The following is a 24669-nucleotide window of genomic DNA, read 5'->3' as shown; positions in this document are numbered from 1 at the left end:
TAAACACAGAAACATCGGAATCGGAGAAACAGGCATTCGAAAAAATACTAACTGGGCAGTTCATCACAGGGCTCAGGCACAATTTTAAAAAAGAAGTACTAAGAAAAAATCCAGAAACATTAACAGACGCGTACACCCACTCATTAGAGGAAGAAAGGCTTGAGAACTTTAGCAAAAATACGGAGGCAAGGGAAATAAATGCAATGACCGACAGAAAGCAGCCTGAAACAGGAAAGGAATCGAGGGAATGGGGAAGCGAAATCGAAGGGTTAGCTAAACATTTAAATAGCATCGAAAGAAAGATGGAGTGGATGATGGAAAGGCTCTCTTTAAGCAATGATGCTAGAGAAAATCAGCAACAAACGGAAGTGAAACAAAGATTGGGTACAGTTTCACAAACAAACGAGGGGAGAGACAAGGATAGCGGTCGTAAATGGTGTTATAAGTGCCAGAACTCAGACCATTGGACCCGCTACTGCAAAGTGAAACAGGGTGCTAAAGAAAACTGGGAAAGGGAAGAGTATTGGGAACGAGACAGGTACCCACACGTAAAAAACCCCAGAAACATGGACAAGCACAGGGAGGAAAGGCATTGCGCAAAACAAGGGGGGTATCGGGATGAACGAGAGCGCATTAACAATGCAGTAGTCAAGAGACATGGATCTTCTAGACATGCCCGCTGCGGGAGGCCATCATTACACTTAAACACCGCCAAAGGAAAGGCCATATCTTTAGGTGCGGTAAGTGCTAAGGGCAGTAGAAACGACCTGTTATATGTGAGAGGCAGCTTAGGAGGGGTACCAGGTAAGTTTCTGGTGGACACAGGAGCCTCGAGGTCTATTTTAATGTGGGACTACCTCATTAGATACTGCAAAAGGCCGAATAAGGGAGATATAAGATGTTGCCGCGATTTCCTTGTGGAGGGGGTAGGTGCTGGAGAAATTCACACCGATTATATTGTCAGAGACAAGGTAAGAATACAGGGATGTGATAACTTGGTGGCCCATTCATATTTTGTGGCAAACAGAATAAACAGTCGTCGACACGACGCAATACTAGGCACGGACCTCCTAAGGAAATTAAGAGCCAAGATAGATGTGAGAAATGGCCGCATTACCTTCGGCAGTAATACCCAGGCGAGTCCAAAGGTAGACAGGAGGCGAAAGGCAGGCGGCAGAGCCCAGTATGAGCCAGAGAAAGGGGAAACTCCAAAGGAAGCTAGTGGGGAAGAATTAGAAGGGTGTAAGGCAAGCACAGATAATAAAGTTCTGGTTACACAAAACAAATGGGAATTAAATAAGAACACCAAAACAAATAGGAATAATGCGGGAAAGTGCCAAGAGAAGGGGAGGGTGTTACACGTGGGAGTTTTGGAAACGAGAGAAAGGGTCGGTTTACATTCGGGAGAGAAAACACATGAAGGGGGAGAGAATGGCGGTGATGAGAAGGATCGCAAATTAAATGGAGCAACAGAAATTAAAGGAATCGAAGGATTGGGAAATTACAGAACTGAAGTTTCCAGTGAGGAGAAGGCACACAAACTGAAGGAAATAAACAGGATGCAGCAAATGTATCTAGGAGCAGTATTCGACGAAAATATGGGATGGGAGTAGTTAATGAAGCTTAATATAAGTTTAAGTAATGTCTGGTATATAAGTGTAATTAGAAAATATAGAAAGGCAATTAGAGGAGATTGGCTGTCGATAAAGTGGATCTGGGATAAGGTCATATCCGTCTGAGGACAGAAAGGAAAAAAAATTTATATATGGAATATAAATTTTTTTTAGGGGAAGAGGAATGCTATGTAAGGACCCGTCCTTACATTAATTAATATAAATGGTTAAATATTATGAGAATTTAACTGTAATACGAATAGTGGTTTTCTGGTAAAAACAACATCAGTTAAGTAGCACTGGAATTCAAAAATACCTTCCAGTCACTCCTTGTGTAGTTGTAGCTTGTTTGTATGGAAGTTCTTTGACGAGTCAGTGAAAGTAATATACCATGACAAATCCCCCATTAAGACAGAGGCAGATGCACCATAGTAAGGGCCAAGAGTGCTTAAGCTGACCCTCTTAAAGATTTCACGGTGAGACGCTATTAGAGGTAGGCGACGTCACCAGGTGTGCGCGCGTGAGGTCACGGGAGGAGCTGTGACGCTTCTCAGTTGACCTGAACTTCCGCTTCTCTTTCTGGATTGTTCTGGTATGTTCGAGGTCCACGGAAGTTGGGGCACAAAGAATAAAGAAGACCCGCCCACGGAAGAGGAGAGGAGACAAATGAGAACACAGGAAAAAGGATGTGCAGATCTCCTATTGGCCAGGAAGAAAATAGAGGGAATTTTGAGAGGGAGATTCTAAAGAAGTTCGTGGCATTCTGGAAAAGTTTTCGTGAGATTCGGAAGAAGTTTTCGGAGGAGGCTGAAGAAGTTCACGGAGCGGTCTGGAGAATGAATTGAAGGAGTTGGAGAACGATACTAAGCAGAGCAGCAGTCTAGTTTGGGTGATAGCTGCAGACCTGAGGTAGATGGAAGCAGTGATAGAAATTCTGCATATCCCGACAGCCAGTAGGAATGTTCGCCTGTAAACATGGAAGCCATAGTGAGGAAGAATCACACCCTGAGAATTATATAGGCAAAGCCAGTCGAATGAGTGGTCGAACCATTGACCTACTCGAAAACCCCTCTGTCCACGGAAGAAGAAATGCTGACCGGTAAAGAGTATGCGACACTGATTGATTCCAGCCGTGCAGTACCCGGTAGGGAAGCACCGTAATCACCGAGATCCCCAAAAGAGCGCCCCCGCATTCCAGTACCTGAATGACCGATATGAAAGGAATCCGAGCAGGGAGGAAAGTTCCAGGCCAAACACGTAAGTGCTAGAGAGTTTACCGACATAGGTGTGCTTAATTTATTAAGGAGAGGACTTTAGAATAAATAGATATTTATAGTTAAGGAGGGAGGTTTAAGTAATGAATATATGAATAAAAGTGTAAGGTATTTAAGACGGACGCAGCCTATAATTTGAAGTGAAGCTCCTCATATAAGTGCTTGCTGGAAGGAGAGGATATGATAGTTAACTGAGAATTGTTTAATGTTGGGGAAGGTTTTTATAATATGTATGAAATTGAAGGTTGAAATATCAATTTATTATGAGTTGATTTGTGGAGAGTATTTCTGATTTAAGTAGGGGCTAATTAACAAGTGATATTATAAAGGTATAGAGGATTAACTGTTCAGAAGGGTAATGTTAAATTGAATTGATTAATATTTCCTGTTGACCTGATTGCAGAAAGGATGTCTAATTGAATAAATGCAATTTTTTTACAAATTGAGACACGAACTCTGAAGGTTTTTGTGAGCCAGTTCATTGGCTGGTAGTTGTTGGTTTATTATACAGACTGTTCAGAAGAAGAGTGGGAAGAATCTATGTAAGGTGTATGACACGCCCTATTGAAGTCCCTGTAAAGAACATGAAGAGACACCATGTCATAATGAATAATAATGTGTATTAGAATAGAATATCTGATGATGAAACAATTGAGTTTGAACAAGATATTTACACATATAAAAGTTAATGAATTAACAAGTCACCAGCCAAATATAGTTTGGCCAAATACTATTGCTAATTTTTGTATGATATGTTAATAAACATTGTTTTATTTTACATTCATGTGTTGGAGTCTGTCATTCCGAAACTCAGCCAATCCTGTGGAGAAATACTTAAAATAATTAAGGTCCCCTACGAGTCAGGTAATCTTCTGAGAACAAACAAGTCAGATGCTAAAGTGGGAGGATTGGACTACGGGGATATACATATAAAAAAGGGGATAAATTATAATAATTAAAATATAAAGAAAATTAGGGCAACCAAAAAAAAAAAAAAAACAATAATACCCCACAGCCCCACAATAAACAAAGCCCCACCCCCACAGCATCTTTATTATTTAGAGATGAGTCAGAATGAAAGACGATTACTTCTTTTTATGGTATCTGCCTTTGCGTGTGCATTGGGAAAGGGGGATCGCGAGTGCTATCAACCCCAATTTGGTAGATCGCTTTATCACTAGCCATGTCCAATTTTTATTGTCTCCCTTCTGTAATAAATTCTGAACGCCCTTTGATATTGGTCCTTCCAACATAACTGCAGTTTACTAAATGGCTTCTGTTGATAGAACACTGTTTTTCCCCTGGGCGAAATGTCGCCAGCTTTATATACTTGACTCTAACATGTCAACTGTGTGTGTTAACAGAAAATTCTTTCTATGAAGCAATCAGAATAGGAATTCAGCTGCAAAGCCAATTATGTGTGCCAGAGTAGCCGGTTCATTCTGTTGAAATTGCTGCACGCGAAGCTCTCGATTCCAATGTACGAAAGTTTGGGATGTTATTGGGTGTATATAAACTGATCTTTATGGAATGCAAAGATGAAAATCTCTCCCCATAGTGGAAAACTAATAGGGAAATTGATGAAAACAATATAACATGCAATTTTTATAAGCAGTTTAATGTATAATTAAATACAATAAAGTAGGCAATCTCCTAACATGGATGTTGAAAGGGAAATGAAAAGAACTGATGTTTGAACTTCAAACCTTTTAAGGGACAAGCACGGTTTTTCATTATTTCCTCAAGAGAGAAATTTCTAGGGTTGAATTATGAATTATCTGTGCTATCAAGTTCGTGTCTAGTAAATAACTTCATTTTAAAGAAGTAAATGATGGTAATATACAGGTTAGGGCACAAAAATATAACTGTTTTGTGAAACAAAAGAACTCCATAAAAATGGTAAAGTTTCAGGATTTCTCTTCTTTCTTGTGATTTCTTGCTCGTAAGAAATGGGAAAATAACTGTTTCTACCTTTCATCATTCTGAGAAGGCCAAAATAGTGTAAGCTGTTCTATCGTTTCGAAATATTTTAACAAATTATGTTTGACTGTAACGTGCGTTCGAAATTGAAAATTTCGTTTTGTTCTACATATTTGAAACAGCTTTTCACTGAAGATTGAATAATTTAAACTTTGAAAATAACTCGCTAAGTGTGTCTTTGGAATGAAAAATGGTTCTAAAGCTCTTTTAGAATATTTTTATTTAAAAAAGGATGAAAAAACAAACAACAGGATGCTTTTGAAGGCTAAGAATTGTTGGTCAGCCCATAATTTTTGGAGATTAGAATATTGATTCTGAAATATTCCCGTGAATTCAGAACGTTACATGCAAATATTGGATATATTTTATTCAAGGAATATGAAATAGTTCAGTCTTGGCTTCCGCAGCACGAAACGGACCGAACACAAAAAAATTAACTTTTAATATTCAGTGTTCCATTTATTGGAGATTAATTTTTTACAAAGTCTAAAGTTTAATTCCTTCTAGGATCCTCTTTAGTCAAATTTTTTGATAGGAAAATATTTTTTTATAGAAAGGATCATATCAATTTTTGTATATTGAAGTATGGATTAAAAAAAATGGTAATCTTTTCCAGGAAAATATTATCCAAGAAAAATCTCTCATTTCAAAGATGCTCAAACAAAGTTGCAGATAAAAAAAAAAACTTTAGGCTGTTACAATTTTTTTTTTCAAGAAACGTGACTTATCTTTAACGGTGTTATCATCTTTGTTTAGAGGTGTTTAAGACTCCATGTAAATAACTACATCCACAAAAATACATTGTATATTAATTCCGTTTTTATGGTATTTATTTTATACTACCAATTTCTTTTGAGATGCATAAAGAATAAAAACGCAAATATATATATATATATATATATATATTTAGAAGAAAAGTAACACCAAGAGCGAAAAAGAGATTTCCGTTTTTGCTTGTTCTGCAAAGAGATTGCAGAACAAGCAATATTTGTGATGTGATTATGCCAAGAAAGAGATTAGAAGTGGGTAATTGTTAACAGAGATATGCAATCTTGTGTAGAAATCTGAGTGTCATCGAAGATGAGCACAGGTGCAGTGAGAAAACAAAACGCCCTGTACCATCACCGGCAGTGGACGGTTAGAGAGACAACTGGATACTAATTGCTGTTGTTGTTGTTGTTAAATTTTTTGGTGCATCAGCAACTTAGGCTATAATGCACATATACTAATTGCAATTTATATAATTATCAATAGAATACCAATTACATTACAAAAAACAGCCCACAGGCTGCGTTCTGTAATTGGTATCCTGTTTTGGCCATAAGGTGAGAGCTTGTTTATTGGTATCCAGTTTTGGCGATAAGGTGAAAGCTTGTTTCGAAAAATCTTATGTCAGACATCAAATCTTTAGATCAAAAGCCTTAGAAATGTCAAGAGCAACTGCTTGAGTTTCTCCAAATTTCAATGCTGGCTGACTATTGCTGGACTGCGACAATAAATGACCCAGATGTAGGGTAAAAACGACAGGCGAAGAAGAAAAGTAAAATGTGAATCAAGTTATTATATGTATTTTGTTAATCAATGTGATTTAATATTTTTTTCAGTAACTAAGAATGCATGAATTCTTGTTATTTTAAACTGTTTTGTAAAGTTTTTTTTATAATATAACACGTTTTTCGATATAAGTAATTGGTCAGCAAAAAATATGTATGGATTGGCAGATTATAGGCGAAAATAGACAACATTGAGATTGGACCTGAGCGCACGTATATCGGTTAAATGAATTAGGAAGTTTATATCTATGCGCATATAAGTTCCTTTAACTTGATTATTTATGATACGTTCAGTAGATAAAGCAAATGGGCTAGGTAACATGTTGGACGAATTTTTGGATATGGTGTACATACAACAATAATATAATATACCCAACTCCTTGGCATAACAAAATTGTCGTGGCCACGACAATTCTCCCCCTTCAATACTACTAGAACTCCCTCCAGACTATACAAGATTATACATAGCTGATTTGGACGCGTCCTAAAGAGTTACCAATGGGTTCGGTCTGGTGACTATTTGGCGTCCAACCCGCGAACACCGCTTTAGAGCTGTAAACTCGGAATTTATGGAATACTGGATCTCTCCATGATGCCCATCTTAACTTTAAAAGACATCACTCATACTGCATGATTCCGACACAGTCTTTCTCTCTCTCTCTGATTAGAGGTTAAAATGAAGGACGTCTAAAAAACCCAAACCTTTGAGTTCATGATCCGATTTAGCATTTTCCGAATCGCAGTGTTCCTTTTATATATCTGTAGAGGTATATTATTTTAACTTCCTCTTTAGCCTGTGAGGGTCAGGATATTGCACCAACTATTGTTTTTTTTATGCGAAAAAAGGAACCACAGAGAATTTCTTGGGTCGGTGATGTTGTCGAACTTGTGATCATTTTTCAAAGGGTGAAAAGCAACGAAATCACTATACTGACATGGATTAGATTAATATTGTATTAGGACAGTTATTCTTTACCTCCTGAACCCTTGCCCAATCATATTAAATATAGCTGAAATAAACTGACAAATTTTGTCAGTTTATTTCAAACTTTGTCAAAATGCAATTTGACAAAGTTTGCCCATAATCTCTTTGTTTCCGTGGCGACCGAAGCCAACATCACTGAGACTTTTTTTTTTTGTTCGCTTTGAGTACTGTCATCTGGACTAACTTAGCTGGTTTCTGTAGAGGTGTACTTTGTCTATTTTGCACGTGTTTATGGTATGTTTAATATAAATATATATGACAATATAAGCTCTGTGTATTTCAGTATTATGTTAAGATGTGTGTATGTGAACCGGTTCCTTCTGGCCTTTGCCAATCCAAGGTGTGTATGCTGAATATATAGCAAATTTATTCACTTAAATATAAATGAATATTTATTAATATTTGTCTGCTGTCATGAGGTACATATCATCTTTCATCAAAACATTTAATAGGAATAGTCGCGGCACTAATAGGAATAAGGCACGTGTGCTTCTTAATCCGATGAACCCACAGTTCAAATATCACGTTGAGTGCATTTGACAGTTCGCGGATGTACACTCTACAGATTGATCCTAAGCAAACGTTTTCCAAGATAATTGGCATGTTTATTTATTGGCACATGCAGTCATATATTTGAATGGGATATCTTATTTATTCGAGAAAACACTGCAAAAAGGTTTGCTATAGGCTTTGACGGAAAGGAATAAGAACCATGCCACTAAAAGACCTTCCCCCCCCCCCCATAAAGTTCCGTAGACCTCGTAGTTTAGCGATAAAGGCCCAAAAAAACATGGTAGTGTACTTTGGATATACGATAATATGTGCAATCAATAGTTGTTACCTTTAAAGAAAATTGCATTTTATAGATCCGCGGCAGTAAGAAGGCATCCAATCAATCATAGCGGCACTTAGGTCGTAAACATCTCTCAAGCCCTATTCTCATAACTGTGATCTATGACTCTACTTAGCGCCTAAAATTTTAGAAAATATTCAAAACTTCTTTTGGATTTATTAACAGCTGAAAAATGTGAATGCCATTATAGTAGATGGCGTGGCTGCAACTCTGTGTACTCGAGAATTTATATGTCCAGAGAGAGGGGGTTACAACAGTGATAACTGTTCAGGACGAGACAATGACCCATTTTGGCCTTTAGTTCTTCCAGAATTTTAGAAATAAAAGAGCTTTATTAAGAAATGTAAGTTTATGATCGAAGTATATTATATGGAAATCCAGAAGGAGTTTCGTGGTGGATTAAAACATACCAGCTTTATGAAAGTCATTTGGAAATTTTAAGTGACTTTTGAATACAAAATTCTCTGTATTCCTGCTAATATACACCACTCTCTTTAAAATCTGGCACCCTCGGAGATTGAGAGGTTTTGGATTTTAGAGAGATGCACCTTGTGGTTTTAAAGATTTTTAGAGGAGCACATCTCAATAAATATTAAGCCAAACAAATAACTTATTTACGTCTCTAATCATTTATAATGATTATTTTGTGCCCATCTGTTTTTTTTTTTTTTTTTGGCCAGCATATTGATATGTTGATATCTTAATTCTCACAGCAGAACAAACTTGCCTTTGCATCGAATTTCCGTGGTATTGCATTACTTTCAACTAAATTACAGCTTTGAAAACTGATTTCGTATACTGCATGGCAGCTCACATCGAGCAACTTCTTTACAACCGGTTTGCTTGCATGATGTCACTAGAGACCACCTGCCATCTAATGATGGGACCAATTAGTCCTAGAAGAGGCTCTCGCATCAGTCTCATCTTTTAAACAAATAGCCAGTTAACCTTTGGAGATGCCATCTGTTTGAAAGTAGTGCAATACCAGGGAATCTCTTTGCAAAAGCGAGTTATTTCCGCTGTGAGAATTAAGATAATTGCAATATCTATGCAGTTTAAATCCTAATGGGCACAAAAACAGATGAAAGGACGAGATAATCCTGCAAGCATCTTATAAAGAAAGAAAGAAATGTCACTCTTCTTGAATGGATTCTTAAAGACAAATGCAATCGTTTATACGAGTGCCGGATAGTTTTTTTTTTTAATATTTCCAGATTGTAAAATGTTGATTTTTTTAATTTTTTTTATATATTTTTCGTAATATTTGCCAATTTTTAAAGAATTTCTGATTATAGGGTGCTGTATTTTATAGAGTTTACTTTAAATAGTTTAATGAAACGCTTAATGAATGTATCAGACATGTATGATGTATCACATAAACAGATATATTTTCATTCAAAATTAAGATTTTTCTCCTAAAATGACAGTTTCACAACAACCAACTGCTTCTTTTGAGCATTTTCTGTAATCCAAAATGTGTAACAAAATCCATCAATTCATTGATGACTTTGGGAAATCTGATAACCGATTCAATAAACAGACACCTTATCTCTTCTTTGATGTTTGCTCTCCGTGAATGTTAGTGAGAGAGAAGAAGAAAAAAACAAATTATAAGTAAGTACATGGGCAGTGTCCTTCTTTCCTTTTATTATACCGTTGTTTATCTGAAATATTCATGACTATCATGAGTTTTCTTCCATTTCCATTAGTCTTACTTAACGACCAGAAATAACCATAAATATTGTGTTCAGCAGAGCGAGTACTCTGTGAACTTTTAATAATATTGGTTATAAATATGCTTATTACATCCGTGACTGAGCAACTATGGTTTGTTTTCTTTGCTGAACACCAACATCTGCAGAACTTCTCACACTTAGTGATTTCGATCCAAAAAAAACAGCAGCAACGAAGTCGATGAAGAATGTTTCGAATAACTTACATTCGGTTTAATCTTACTGTTTTGTAGCTTCAGAGTATATTTATTCAGAATTATAAACAATATCAACTGTCTGCAAATACTTTTATAGAAATATTTTAGCGAACAGATATATTACCCCAATTTTGTACCATTCGATGGGATAAAATATCCTTTCCAATCTTTTCTTAAGTACATATGTAAGAACAAGTGTGCAAAACTATTTATTATCTCGCTTCCGACTATCTTGAAATAAAAGGCATTTTAATATTATCCAAAATAGTTCATACGGAAGAAGATGGTGGAGTATTTCGCAAAATGACTGCACAATTGAAACCAAAGAGCAAAAACAAATCGCATTCGTTTTTGCTCTTTGGCAAATGGCCTTCGAGTGTTCCATAAAGATTTATTTTTATGGGAGCCCAAAGCACAAGAGGTATTAGAACCAATAGTACTTAGTACCATGCATGGGTTGAAGGTTGAGAAGATGAAAGAAGATACTTTGATATTGGTAAAATGATACAAGGAAGCAAACTCATACAGCATCAGCCAAGAAAAAAAAATCCCTCATTCAAAGGCTCATCCTTTTTATAAATATATCCCATCCTTCTCCTACAACAGTAAAAATTACGCTAAATAATTAATCGCTGATTAATTATAGCGCGCTATATTTAGAGATCATTGCAACTTCTTTCTTACATAAACTGTCCACACTCTATATAAATTTTGTAGATTTTACTGAGAGACGTTTCTTATTTTCTAAAGTTGTAGAACTTGAAAAACAATTAACTTTTTTTATTGTTTTAAAACTAAATCATTAACTCTGGTTTAAACGAGATCACTTACGTGGTCATCTCGAAATCTTACATAAAATTCTACACATTATTGGGACTTACGAAGTTTGTTTGTTATTTGGTTTTTAGGAGCATTAGCAACTAAGACCATATTGCTCCGGGATATGCGGTGGTCATTCCCTGACCTTTCCACATCCTCCATATTTGGTGGTGACGGGCTCGAACCCCGGTTTAATCAAAAAGCGTGTGCTACGCACTGCTGCTCCTTCCCACCTGGCTACGGAGGCGCCGGGACTTAGGAAGTAATGAGGCTCTCTGAAGTACCATCAGGTGGATTAAATGGCTTCTTACAAGCTGTTCCAAACTAAGCCAATAATAGGAAACTGGACTACAAACACTCGAAAATCACAAAGAGAAAAGGTTATTCTGTCTAGGCTAAGGAAAATAGTTCGTTCATCACAAGGAATCCCATAGCTTTAATGAAAAACTCCACAGCATGGGCCTCACAGGCACCCCAGATTGCACCTGTGGAAATAGGGAATCATGGGGCCACCTGATATACAATTGTCACCTGTACGTGGACATCCGGACACAACTTAAAATTGAGACTGGCTTCTACACCCAAGATGAAGCACCCGAATTAACTACAACACAGGTTAACTATGCAGTCTTCTGTAGGTTTGCTAATGCCCACTTCAAGTGTAGGGCAACTATTACCCGAGAACAGCGCCAATGACATCCTGATATGCAAACTACAACAAGATCAAATTAATCAGGCAAACATAAATGGGACCAATCCTTCCATTCTGATTTACCTAACTTCATCCATAGTGATATTCACTGATGAACACTTCACTTGACCTACAGAACTACACCTTAGCAGAAAACACTGCAGATGTTTTCTGGGGTGGGATCCTCTCTGCTGACCCCCACCTTGGGGTGGGATCTTCGTTGCTGACCCCCTACTAACCGGTAGGATTCCTGGACCTACTGTCCAGCGCTCTAATCTATCACTTTAACTAATAACTCCTCAGGAGCTAGGGTGCCTAAGTACGCGTGTCTTGAGTAATCGGAATTCAAGCCGGTGACTGTTAAATACGGTGCTGTTCCTTATATTCTCTCTCTACCTTGTGAACCCCTCTGACTGTGTGGTCGTCCCGGAGTATAAATAGATAATTAATTTATTTATTTTAACTCCTCCTTCCTACTCCTATGGGGATGCCTCTAACTATCCTCTCCATCTTTCTATGACTATATTCCTCCAACACCCTTCCCCATCTTCTCCCCACTAATAATAATAATAATGACGCCCATATAAATTACTATGAGAGCAAGATTACACAAGCTTTAATCTATGTTTATTAATATTTCTTCTTTTAGATAATTATAGTTCTTTTCCCTCTTGGTGGAATTTCTAATGATCTATTCATTTCTGGCACGAGTTTCATGATTTGCAAAGCTTTTATACTCTCTCTCTCTCTCTCTCTCTCTCTCTCTCTCTCTCTCTCTCTCGTATCTAACTTTCTTTTTGAAACGTATTCAACCTTTCGGACTAGAACGTGCGCCATATGGAGCCTATATGTAATTTAATTTGAGCAGTCTGCATTGAAGACAAAATGTTAAGATTTTTGCTGGAATACCCTGAGGACTGTATAAAACTCTTCGAGAGCGGTGCAAGCCGTAGGCTAAGACGTTACTGAGTTTCGGTTTGTCCTTAAAGCCCACAGTGTCTGTGTTCTCTGGAGAGCATAGAGCTGGGATATTCAAACTTAATAATCTTGAGAGCCGAATAAAATGATCTTCGAAGGCCTAAGAGGAAAACAAGGAAACCTTCTAGGGCTGGAGAACCTCATTTACATATCTTATTTTCTTATGAAATAAAATTTACACGTGTATTAAAGTGTAGTCTACTTTCAAATCCAGTTATTTCGAAATCACCATTAATAGCTCATTTAACCTATTTATCAATTATTAGTAAAGATAAAGTTATTGTGAGTGAAACTATCTGCTTATGTATTGCCATACGAGTAAAATACAGGAAAAGGTCGCAGTTTTTTTAAAAAATATCCACTGAATATTAAATTAAAAAGTGTGCTATACGCACGTATTTTTATTTATTATTATTTCTTGTGAATACGATATTTTGAAATATGAATTGTTTCTAATATCTGCGCTTTGTCACAGGGTCACGTGTAAGTCCCGATTTTTCACCCTTGTGTAGATATAGAGTTTAATTATGGGAAAAGTGGAAATTTAGAAAAGAACATTTACTGTGAAGAATTCAGGAATATATTTATGCAGAACACAGCAGTAATCAACCAGTTTTCGATCTTCCTTCTATCCGACCATCCTAATCTCTTTCTCTCTCTGTTTTTCTAAACCTCCTTAATATTAGGGAGTCCATAAAAATTTCAGTAACGCTCTTCGAAAGCTAAAGTTCAATTAAATGTTCTATTTTTTTGCTAGTAATGCAGACTTTCGTACTTTAATTTCAATCAAAGAAAATAAAATAGAATATATGTTTCCAAAACGGTGAGCAGTCTAGACATGACGCTAGAATGATTTATCGCTTTAACCTTTCATATTCTTTCTGGTTGAGTGAAAATCTTTCTATTTGAAGTTTGATGCAGCGCGCAAATCTTGCTGTCTTATAAACTCGAACTAGGTACTGATCTTTCAGGAAATTTATTTGAACCACCTTCATAATTTAATACTTACCATCAGCGGGTATTAAACTAAAACCGGAAACTATTAGACTTCTGTTATTTTTAGAATTCTAATATTACAAGCATAACTCATTAGGATGTGGTCAGCTTCTTCAACAACATGATACAGTATTCGGAACAACTCTGACTTTCTTCTAGACGAACCTCTAGTCGTTGAGATAAAATATTAGGGGTGCTCAGTTATCCAGAGTGGTTCGGAAAAGTTTCGATTATTCACGAGACCAATCGAATTCAGTTACATCATTGGTAACTGAATGATCTACTCAGACACGAACCATTCGCAGTATTTCCCCTGTAATGTTTGTTGATTAAAATCGATTTTTCTTTTCCTGAACTTGCATCGTCTCTACAAAAAAAAAAAAGCAAGAACAATAGGATTTTTAAAGTGTAGGATAAAAATAAACTATTTTTATTTTCAGAGATTAGAAAGTAATGTTGAAGAGTTCTTTGGAGTGGCAGGAGACATCGTTTTAAAATCAAGAATTAAAAGAAAACTTTCTGGAGATGAAAAAAAAAAATAAAATCGGATATGATACAATACTTTAGGTCCAAGCTCTACTGGTCGGTTTTGTATTGCATGAGTTGTATAGGGCGTTTCAAAAATGCACAACCCAGAGTATAGTTTTATTTACTTATTTATTTATAACCCAGAGTATAGTTTTATATAAATTTCAAGAAAATATTTTAATTAAAATGTAGTTAGCTTCTGGTAACTAACAAGCCAATTTCCCTCTTGACTCATTTCGTGTTTAATTATTTAATCAAAGAGGAGGATTACCCATCATCTACAGCAGGAACGCTGTAGATGATGCATAATGTATATTTATGAAAGAAATACAAAATATAGATATTTATTTCATAAATGTACATTATAGCCACCTTGAAATACAGTGGTTTTGTTGCTTGTGAGTCGTTTTGAAGGTCTAGGCATAACCCCGTATAGGAATTCTTTGAGCCTCTTTTATTTTTTCATCCAGCACCACTTCTTTAGGTACAACACCAGAAGAAGAGGTCACATCCAGTATGTTATAAACAGGTGCATCATGAAAAGCCCCTGTGGGTAGCACAGCGCGTATGTGGCACTTCTAAGCACCATCTTCCGCACAGCGGGTGGAATAGGCCTGGGTTCGAATCCCGTTAACTACGCAAGGAATTCTATGGGCCTTTTCCACAACTTGGCTGAGTTAGACGGTCTGAGTCGAGGATTACATGTTTTTTTCTCCCTGAAACTCCGGTTTTTCGTTCTCATACAGGCAAATTGACACAGCAAAGTCAATTCACAAACAATATTTACAACGCAATATGATCTAAGGCTAATGCGGTTGAAATTCCACAACGACAGCAATACTTATTTAGCTCTTCAGCACACCTAAGTGCGCTGAAGAGCTAAACAATCTAGCAGCCAAGCTGCTAGGATATTTTATTAATAATTTAGTTCGGGCTTACAATACATGTTTCTGTTATAATAATATCTATGTGTAGATTGACCAAACATACTCAAAATAGGAATATAGGGGAAACCCTGGAGACCAATTAAACAAACACATACTCAAAATCACTCATTTATTCTATGAATATGTTATTTGGAGAAAATGAGGGAAATCCATATTTGTCCAGAAAATTTAACTGAAAAGTAAATACTGTATTCAACTGGACAATTGTAATGAAGCAGAAGTTTTGATTTTATTTTTTTTACTAGAAACGCATTGTATTATGATTGGTTATAAGGCCATATATAGATTAAAATTGTATTCCTAGAATTAAATGTAACTCGCAGACCCTTCATTTTACACAATCGAGATAAAAAAAAGAACTTTGTAGTGGCCAAAAGGATTCTTAAATTTAATGATAAAATTTATAAATTGTTTCCAGATGAAAAAGGATAAAAAAAATAGGCACACGTTTGAAAGTCAATGAAATATTTCACAGTTTATACTGTATTTAGAACAAAATGGCTTAGAATCTTCACTTTGAGCGAAGAACCTAGAACACAGTGCCGGTTCATTGACGTAGTGCTGAAGAGAAGTGGTCCAAAGTTCAACCTTGGGATACTCCATACCATAAAAGTGTCCTCGCGAAGAAAATCCGTTAAAGCTTTTTCCATAAATGTAATAGTTGTGCTGTATAGTCGTAATAAGTGCGATTATTTAATAAAGGAAGATTGAAAACATTTTAAGAACTATTTCATTAAAAAGAAAGTTTTTTAAAAGAAGGAAAGAAAGTTTTGAAATGTCTGTTATGCAAAATGATATCTCCTTGCAGTGATTTAAAGCTAAGGTCTAATATTAAGCTCGCATAAAATTAGTTACCCTTTCACGGAAGAGGAGCTTTAACAGTTTCTTTACTAATAAATGGTGCTTAATCAAGAACCCAGTTTTTCCCAACCAATAGCTGTCCTGTGTCTTTTCATCTTACAAAAACTTACGAAGTCTAACACACAAACACCAGATGGTAAATCAACCTAAAAAATAATTTCCTTTCTACTTTTATGTGCCCGGATATTTTATTACTTTATTAGCTTTCCCTTCAAAGAAAACGACTCCCTTTTTTATATTGTATGACTTCTTTTTGGCAAACTTTTCTTTTCAGAACGACTCGAGAAATGTTTTTATTTTTTCCATTTAACGGAAGCTGAAGAAATTTAGGACGTTGAATTTAATGCTTTGGCGTCGTAATATAATCTAGACGCGGTGTTGAATACCTTAATAGTTAAATTATTGCAGCATTATTTTATGTCGTAATTGTTATTTCGAAGGAAGGAATATGAGAAGAACAATTTTAAGAAGTTTGATTTAAGATACGAGCGTTGTTGTTGTTTAATATTCGATATTATGTTGTATAAATTTTTCTTCTGCAGAGCACGTTGTCTAAAATTTTCTGTTAAACAAAATTCTTGTCATTATTTCATTCTTGTTCATTTAACGTGAAACGTTAGACAGATTTTAATATGAAACCTTTGAGAGGCAAAATAACATTAAGGTATGGGTTTTCTCTGATAGATGGTTAAAGCGCTAATGGCGATTTAGCAGTTGATAACATTAAACTAATAATTGGCTTAGCTGAGAATTATGAGATAGTTTTAAATAAATTTCAAGAGGCTTTAGAATACCCATGAATAAAATTCGTATGTTGGACCTCTTAACTTCATGGCTTGGTATGGGGAGGTACGTACACGCGCCACAAGTCGAAGAGTTTTTATATGCATGAGGTCAATAACTCTTGCGCATTACTTCTCCAGTGTCGGTTGCTTTTGGTCTTTAAATATTTTGGGTAAGTAGAGTAAAATTTTCGTTTATCACAATGGTTGTGTAAAGTTAAAGGTACCATGTCAAATTTTCTATTCTCCTATGTATTGTGGGTTGGCCACTTCTGGCAGCTCAAAGTTTGAATCCCGTTGCAGGCCAAAAACATTCTTAAAAGTTTCTTTAATTGAGGTTATTGAAAATTAAACTCAGGTGGGGGAAATTGGATTTTCCAACTGAGTTCTCCGCGTTTTTCAGCCCTTACAACATGCATATCTCCCACACATACACACTAGAGCTTGCAATACCGGGATCTCGAATATCGGGACCCCGGTCATTTTTTTCCCCTATTAAAATACAGGTATTGATACAAAAATACCGGTTTTTCGGCACTAATTTAAAAAAAAAATAATTGTTTATAATTTAATCACATAAAGGTTATTTTATAACCTTTATGTGATTATGACGTCGTTATCTCTACTAGCGCCGACCGGGCTAGCTGGGTGGGTAAAGTGCCTGCCTGGCCGCGGGTTCGATACCATGCAACATTGCAACCTGTCCACAATTCTCGGACAACTTCATGTTTGACCGTATCGTAACTCCCAAGTCCTGTACCTCCACTACTGAGGATTCCAATATGGCAGCCGTTCAGCGTGGACACGTTATTTCCAGCTCCTGATTTGGTGTTCTATACATGTGGTTTAAGTGCTTTCTGTTTCAGGCAAAGTGTATCAAGTGTTAAGGAAGCATTAGCGGATTCCCTAGGTGAGACTATTTTTACATCTATTGGGTTATTTAGCAGAATACAAGCGTTTTTTACCTGTTCCCTTTGTTGACAGACAGGTCACCATGCCGCTGACAACAAGGAAATAGGGAGGGTGACCAAATATTCCCGGTCAACACGTTTGGATCCTGCATTTGACTTGGGAGGGAGCTTCCACCTGAGTGACTTTGGACCGTGATACTGTCCCAACATTTTGTGACTGAATGTGATAAAAAATTGACAGTTTTGAACTATTTTGCGAAGAAATCATGACTATCGAGTTCCCCCCCCCCTCTGCCATAGACTTACAATAGACAAGCTACTGTACTGACCATACTGTGGAATGTGTAGTATTCCCCTCCGGCGCAGGGATCAGTCATCTGACATTTATTAGCTGTGACCTTGATTGCAGTTCACTCTCTGTGAAGCGAATGTCCACGGGCATTGTACAGAAAGTAACAGTATCCTTCTAGGCTGATCGTGGAATAACATAACCCCCCCCCACTATTTTTGGAGGGGGACAATCCAAAAACTTATTGCTCTGCTGCAAGGCTAATAATTGCACTACAAACACCTAGCTAATGTCATTCGACGTCCCTTCCATTCCTCTCTTGAATAAAAATTAATACGGACTCGGTTATCCGAAGTGAACCCGATAATACGAAAATGATGGAAAAGGAAGCGATATCAGGAAATTCTGGAGCGCCTATTTCGCAGACAGCTCACAGTGATGACCCGGTCATAGTGGACTGCTACGAGGACTCTGAATCCACGCAATCTGGAGCTTCCGCCTCCAAGCGGAAGTACAAGAAATATGTTGTACCGAACACTGATAGGAAGACTCGCTCCCAAAGTGAAAACAAGGAATCCACAGAGCAAACTACCACCCAAAATGGCAAAACCTCAGGAAAGCCATGGGATAAACTACAAGAGACCCCTATGGACCCAGCTCTCCCGGAAGGAACCATCCTGGAGCAGTCCCTTGCTTTGCGAACTGCCCTGGAGAGTCTCTTTAAGGAGCCAACCAACAGGATTACAGCTGTTCTCCGCGCAGAGATCGTCTCCATTTGGATGAAAATGGAGACCATCCTGGTACAAACTCAGCTAGAGAAGGAAATTGCCACAGCAAAATTGGAGGTCCTCCAAAACAGTGGGGCAAACCACATGCTACAGCGCGCTCCCACTTATTCACAGGCGCTGAGAAACAACCTCAACACTACAAATGGAAACCGTCCTACGGGTCAGGCTGGAATAGCCCCCAAGAAAACCCCGATCACCAAACCACACCTAGTAATATTGAAACCAACGTCAAATGAAGCCCACAAAACGAGTGAGGAAGTGAAACAAACAGTAATTGAAAAACTTAAGGATGACTTCAAACACACGAAGATTAGATCTGTCAGAAAGACAAGAAACGGTGGAGTTATAATACAGACTGACACGGAGGAAGATCTTCGGGAAATACTACAAAATCCTAAAATACCCTCCTTAGGCCTCATAGCTGAATCTCCTAAAGAGAAAGGGCCAAGCATACTAATATTAGGCATCGACAAAGACGTGACCCCAGAAGAACTTGTTCAGGAGATTTATACCAAAAACTGCCGTCAACTACCCACAGGTGATGAGCCACGACAACATATCATACCGAGGTATAAAACAAAGCCCAGAAATGGAAATTCTGATAACTGGATCATTGAACTGTCTCCGGCCGCTTGGAGAATCCTGAGCCAACAATCCAGAATATATGTAAACTGGGGCAGCCACCGTTTCAGAGAGCATGTGGCTGTTCCCAAATGCTTCCGGTGTTGTCGCTTTGGCCACACGACTCACACCTGCAAGCAGTTGCAACCCACTTGTGGTCATTGTGCCAACACTGGGCATGAATATAACAATTGCCCAAAAAAAGCGGAAACCCCGGTTTGTGCAAACTGTAGAGCCATGAAGTTACCATCGGATCATTCCATCAGGGACAGTAAATGCCCTGTCTACATTAAAGCAAACAATTGAGAATCAATCATGGAGAGTAATAACAACTACTATAACATGTCAAAGGTGAAGATAGCACAACACAATGCGCAACGCTCCAAGGCGGTCGTAGCACAGCTAGTTAAGAAAGCTAAAGAAGAGAAGCTAGACCTACTTCTTCTACAAGAGCCCTATACACATAAATATCAAGTTAGAGGGTACCCACTACAGTTTAAAATTGTCCAAGTGGATGGTGAAACTCCTTGGGCTGCCATCGCTGTTTGTAATCCTGACCTCACTGTAACTAAGATAACAGACCTGTGCACAACCTGGGCAGTCTGCGCATATAGCATCATCCCTAGGGGAATTTTACGTAGTGTCCATCTACGCCCGACCAGGAGAAGACATACTCCCTACAATACAATATCTTCAGAATCTGCAGCAACAACTACCAAACGCCAAACTTATATTAGGCCTTGATGCAAACTGCAAATCACCTGCCTGGCACAGTGAGACACCAGAACGGAGAGGAACAAACAAAGGCCAGCGCCTAGAGGAGTACATATCAAGCAGCGACCTATCCATTCTAAACAGACCAAACCAGCCCCACACCTTCTCGAACACTATGTGGGAAGCTAATATCGACCTAACCCTTGCAAGTCATTCCATAGCAGGACACCTCTCTCCTTGGGAGGTACAATAACACTGGACCACTTCAGATCACAGAGTGTTAACTTACAACCTCCACCGGTCACTTCAAACGCAACATGTCACACGACTTTTATTACCAAGATACGCGATATCAAAGGCGGATTGGAAACTTTTTAAGCAGCTGCTGACGGAGAAAGCAGAAAACTTTCACCCCAATGAATACAATCTAGACCGGCATCAGCGAGAGGTAACAAAAATAATCACAGAAGCAGCAGATATAGCCATCAAGAAGAAGATGCCTTCCCTCAAAAAGCCGTTCCTTGGTGGTCGCCAGAGCTCACAGATCTCCGGAAAAGGGTAAATAGTGCCCGCAAGGTATTTCAGAGGGCGCGTAGATCCTGGCCACAGGCAGAGGTCGATGTACTACGGCAACAGTACCGTGAGGTCAGAAATGACTACACAGCTAAAATAAAGAAAAGAAAGAAAGCCTCATGGGAAAACCTAGTAAATACAGAAGGAAATGCTAACCCCTGGGGAGTGGTGTATCGGGTCTCCACAAACAAACTCCCCAGAGGGGAAGTCGTAACGGCAAACGAGACAGCTCAGGGAACCTACCAGAACATGGAAGTCCTCTATAGACAATATCTTGGACCATATCTTCCTTCCTGCAACCGAACCTCAAACCCAGGAACAAAGAAAACTATGTGAGAACAATAACACATACACAACCACAACTGTTGAACCTGCCTTCACACAAATGGAACTCAGCATAGCGGCAGCGAGGATGAAAAATAGAAAGACCCCTGGTATAGATCAAATTGAGCCCGAGATGCTCAAGGCGGTGGTAGAAACTATACCGAACACAATATTGGGACTCCTCAACCGATGTCTCTCGGTGGGCCACTTCCCGGCCTCGTGGAAAACGGCACGAATAAAACTCATTTTAAAAAACCCGACGAAACCACAAGGAATGCCAGGGTCGTATAGGCCAATCGCCTTGCTGTCAATCTTCAGCAAGCTCTTCGAGCGCCTTCTCTACCAAAGAATCGAGAACCACTTCCAAGCATCAAACCTCATGTCGCCTAATCAATATGGCTTTAGGAAGGGGCGCTCGGCTGTAGAGGCTCTGGAAAATATTATTGAAACAGCTAAAAACTGCAACACAAAATACTTCCTCCTAATATCGATTGACTTCGCAGGAGCCTTTGATTCTCTCTGGTGGCCTGCTGTTCTGGCCAGGCTCCGGAAGGCTCATATCACAGGAGACTTATATCGATGCCTCAAATCCTATCTTGAAAACAGGCGAATCACTGTTACCACTCCATATGCCTCTGTTTCTAGGCCTGTCCACAGGGGCTGCCCTCAGGGTTCTGTCCTGGGGCCACTCTTGTGGAACCTGGTCCTAGACGAGTTCCTTAATTTGGATATTCCAAATGTTAAAACCCAGGCATATGCGGATGACCTGGTTCTGATGCTGCAGGCTGACAGCCGGGCACGACTGGAGACCATAGCAAACTGGGCCACTAGCGACTTGCAAAATTGGGCTAGTGCAAATCTCCTTACTATCTCCTCAGACAAAACAAGCTCAATACTTCTCAAAGGATTCCTTGACCCTAGAAGACCACCGCAGATTAAGATAAACGGTAAAACCATTAAGTTGCTAACAGAAATAAAATACCTCGGAGTGATACTTGACAGAAACCTTAGCTTCACACCACATCTCTGCTACCTGAGAACAAAAATAAGAAGGTATGCGAGCCTGCTGGCCAGAGTCACAAGGAAAGATTGGGGCCTGAAAAAGAGGGCCCTTGGCGTCCTCTATAAGGCATTCTTTATCCCAGCACTAGCCTATGCAGCTGGGGCCTGGTACACAAAGACTAGCATAGCTGTCAACAAGAAAAAACTAGAGATGACACACCGATCGATACTACTGATAATGACAAGAGCTTGCTGCACTGTGAGCACGCACGCGCTCCAGGTCCTGGCGGGATGCCTACCCCTGGACTTGGAGATTGCGTGCTGGGGGTTGCTCTACCAACATTCCAAAGGAAAAATAGTCTCTCATATAGGATTCACCACAGACCCAACAAACTCCAAAACCGTGGAGAACAGACGGATTTTGCAACACGTAAAATCACTATGGCAAAATCGCTGGAACCTCACTAACAAAGGCTCCATTACTAAGAAGTTTATACCGGATGTAGGACAAGTTTATCCACTCTCCCCAGCCTGGTTTTCGCCCGGACTCAAAACTACCTACCTATTGACCGGACATGGCTCATTTAGAAAGAGGCTATATGACTTTGGAATCTCAGCTACTCCGCGGTGCTCCTGTGGACAGGAGGAGGAGTCCTGGGAGCACCTGGTATACGAGTGTGACCAATACGAGGACCTCAGATGTCAACTATACACCAAGATTCACTCGCTTCTTCGAAACCAGGAGAACATCGTTCTACAAGAGGAAGAGACCTACAAAGCATTCACACTTTTTGCGCAAAATCTGTTCACAAGACAACGGACCCTCCCTTTCCCTTGAGTGGAGGTGTTCCAAAAGTTCACAAATCCATGAATAGGACAATATCAATCACGAGACAACAGCCATCCCTCAATGGAAACACAACTAAGACTCTGACTCAGCTTGTTCAAAGACACCACAGAAGACCAGAAGAACCCCATCTTGCCTTGTTGAGCACCTGGACTAAAGGACATCCAAGGTTGTCATATGACTCAACATACACTGTTTCTCTCTTGAACGGTGCTTTCTTTCCCTTCCCGTGGGGAGAGGGGGCTTTGCCCCACTCCTTCCCTTCCCCAAATCTCTTCCCTCTGGTGGAGCACGGGCCTGCTCCACTGAAATTGCGGGGCCATCCTCTCTATCGGCCCCTTACTTCCTTTCCTTCTCTCCAGTCTTCAGTCTCCCCACCCCCTTCACTGTTGACTTTCACAGCGTTTTCAGCCCTACGCGTCCAAATTTAAGTACATCAAAATTTCCTGCCCGATCCATTTAGGCATATAGAAAATATTATTTCAGGGTATAGCCCCTCGCAAGCATCTAAATTATTCTAACAAACGCTAATAACTAACCGCGAACAGCACTTTTTTTTTTTTTTTTTTTTAGGTTCTAGCCACTGAAATCCCAGGAAAGTAGGTGGCAGAACCTGCCAGAGTACTATACAGGTAACACCCAGTCGGGCTCCCCGTGGCGAGGTATGGTAACGTCGGGTCCCATTAGGGGCCCGGCGGCTAACAGGCTGGATGAACAAGGGCACAACATGCTACATACCACATGACCCATATACTTTTAAATCTCTGGCTTGTCCGATACAGTGTACATATGCGGAGATGGGAGAAATCCCAGGAGCCGTTAGACCCAAATATACCTATACCTATACCTCCACTACTGACTTTAGTTCAACTCCACCAAGTGTATAAGTTATTTTTGGGTTGCTGTTCCCCAGGTGTAAGACTTTGCTTTTACTAAATTAAAGCATAGCTGTCATTTTTCTTACCATCCCGGAAGTCTATCTAGGTCACTCTGAAGAAGCTCTGCTTGGCGGCGATCATTAACTACTCTACTGATCTTTACATCATCTGAAAGTTTAGACCTCATGCCCTCCATCCCTTCATAGATGTCATTTAAATCAAAAACAACAGTGGTCCCAATACTGATCCTTGGGAAACCCCACTTCTTACATTAACCCAATCTGAGGAATAATCATTTATCACAACCCTCTGCTTGGTGCCCTCAAGCCATCGTGCTATCCATCTAAGGATTTTCCCTATGATTCCAGCCTGCTCCAACTTATAAAGTAACCACTCATGTGGGACTGAGTCAAATGCTTTGCTGAAATCCAAATAAACAATGTCGAAATTATTCCATAAATCCATCTCACTAGCCTTAATGGTTTCAATGCACTCACTTTCCGCCTCCTTTAAGATTATAGGGTATATGCCATCAACCACAGGAGCCTTACTCGCCTGTAGGCGCGAAACTTCTCATTAAATAATCATTTGAAATTTCAACATCATTAACTAAATTTTTTTGAACTTCATTTCCATAATAACTCATTGACTTGACACAAAGGTTTTTTTTAATGTAAATATCGATGTAAAGTAGCTATTGAGTTCATCTGCAACTTCAGCTATGTTATCTAATACTATTCCACGTCCATTACATAAGGGTCCAATCTGATTTGTCCTTCTGTTCTTTGCATTTATATATGTGAAGAATTCCTAAACTGCACTCTTTGCTCTCTTTATTCCTTATCCCCATTATTTGCTCTCTCACAGACTCAGTAAATATACTATAGTGAAAATTATACTTCGCTGAATAAAACGTCTTTCTCCATCAGAAA

At 38.9% G+C, this 24669-nt stretch overlaps 1 protein-coding gene across 1 annotated transcript in view; it reads right to left on the bottom strand.

Moving 5' to 3' along the window:
* Positions 1 to 24669, bottom strand: part of LOC150084509 (acetylcholine receptor subunit alpha-like) — a 483889-nt gene that overhangs the window by 193189 nt on the left and 266031 nt on the right. The window lies entirely within an intron of this gene.

The sequence above is a fragment of the Mastigoproctus giganteus genome, chromosome 6 (genome assembly GCF_048544385.1).
Source record: "Mastigoproctus giganteus isolate SK-2022 chromosome 6, ASM4854438v1, whole genome shotgun sequence".
NCBI lineage: Eukaryota > Metazoa > Arthropoda > Arachnida > Uropygi > Thelyphonidae > Mastigoproctus > Mastigoproctus giganteus.
The sequence above is the reverse complement of the archived record's forward strand: the minus strand, read 5'-3'. Positions and strand labels throughout refer to the sequence as shown.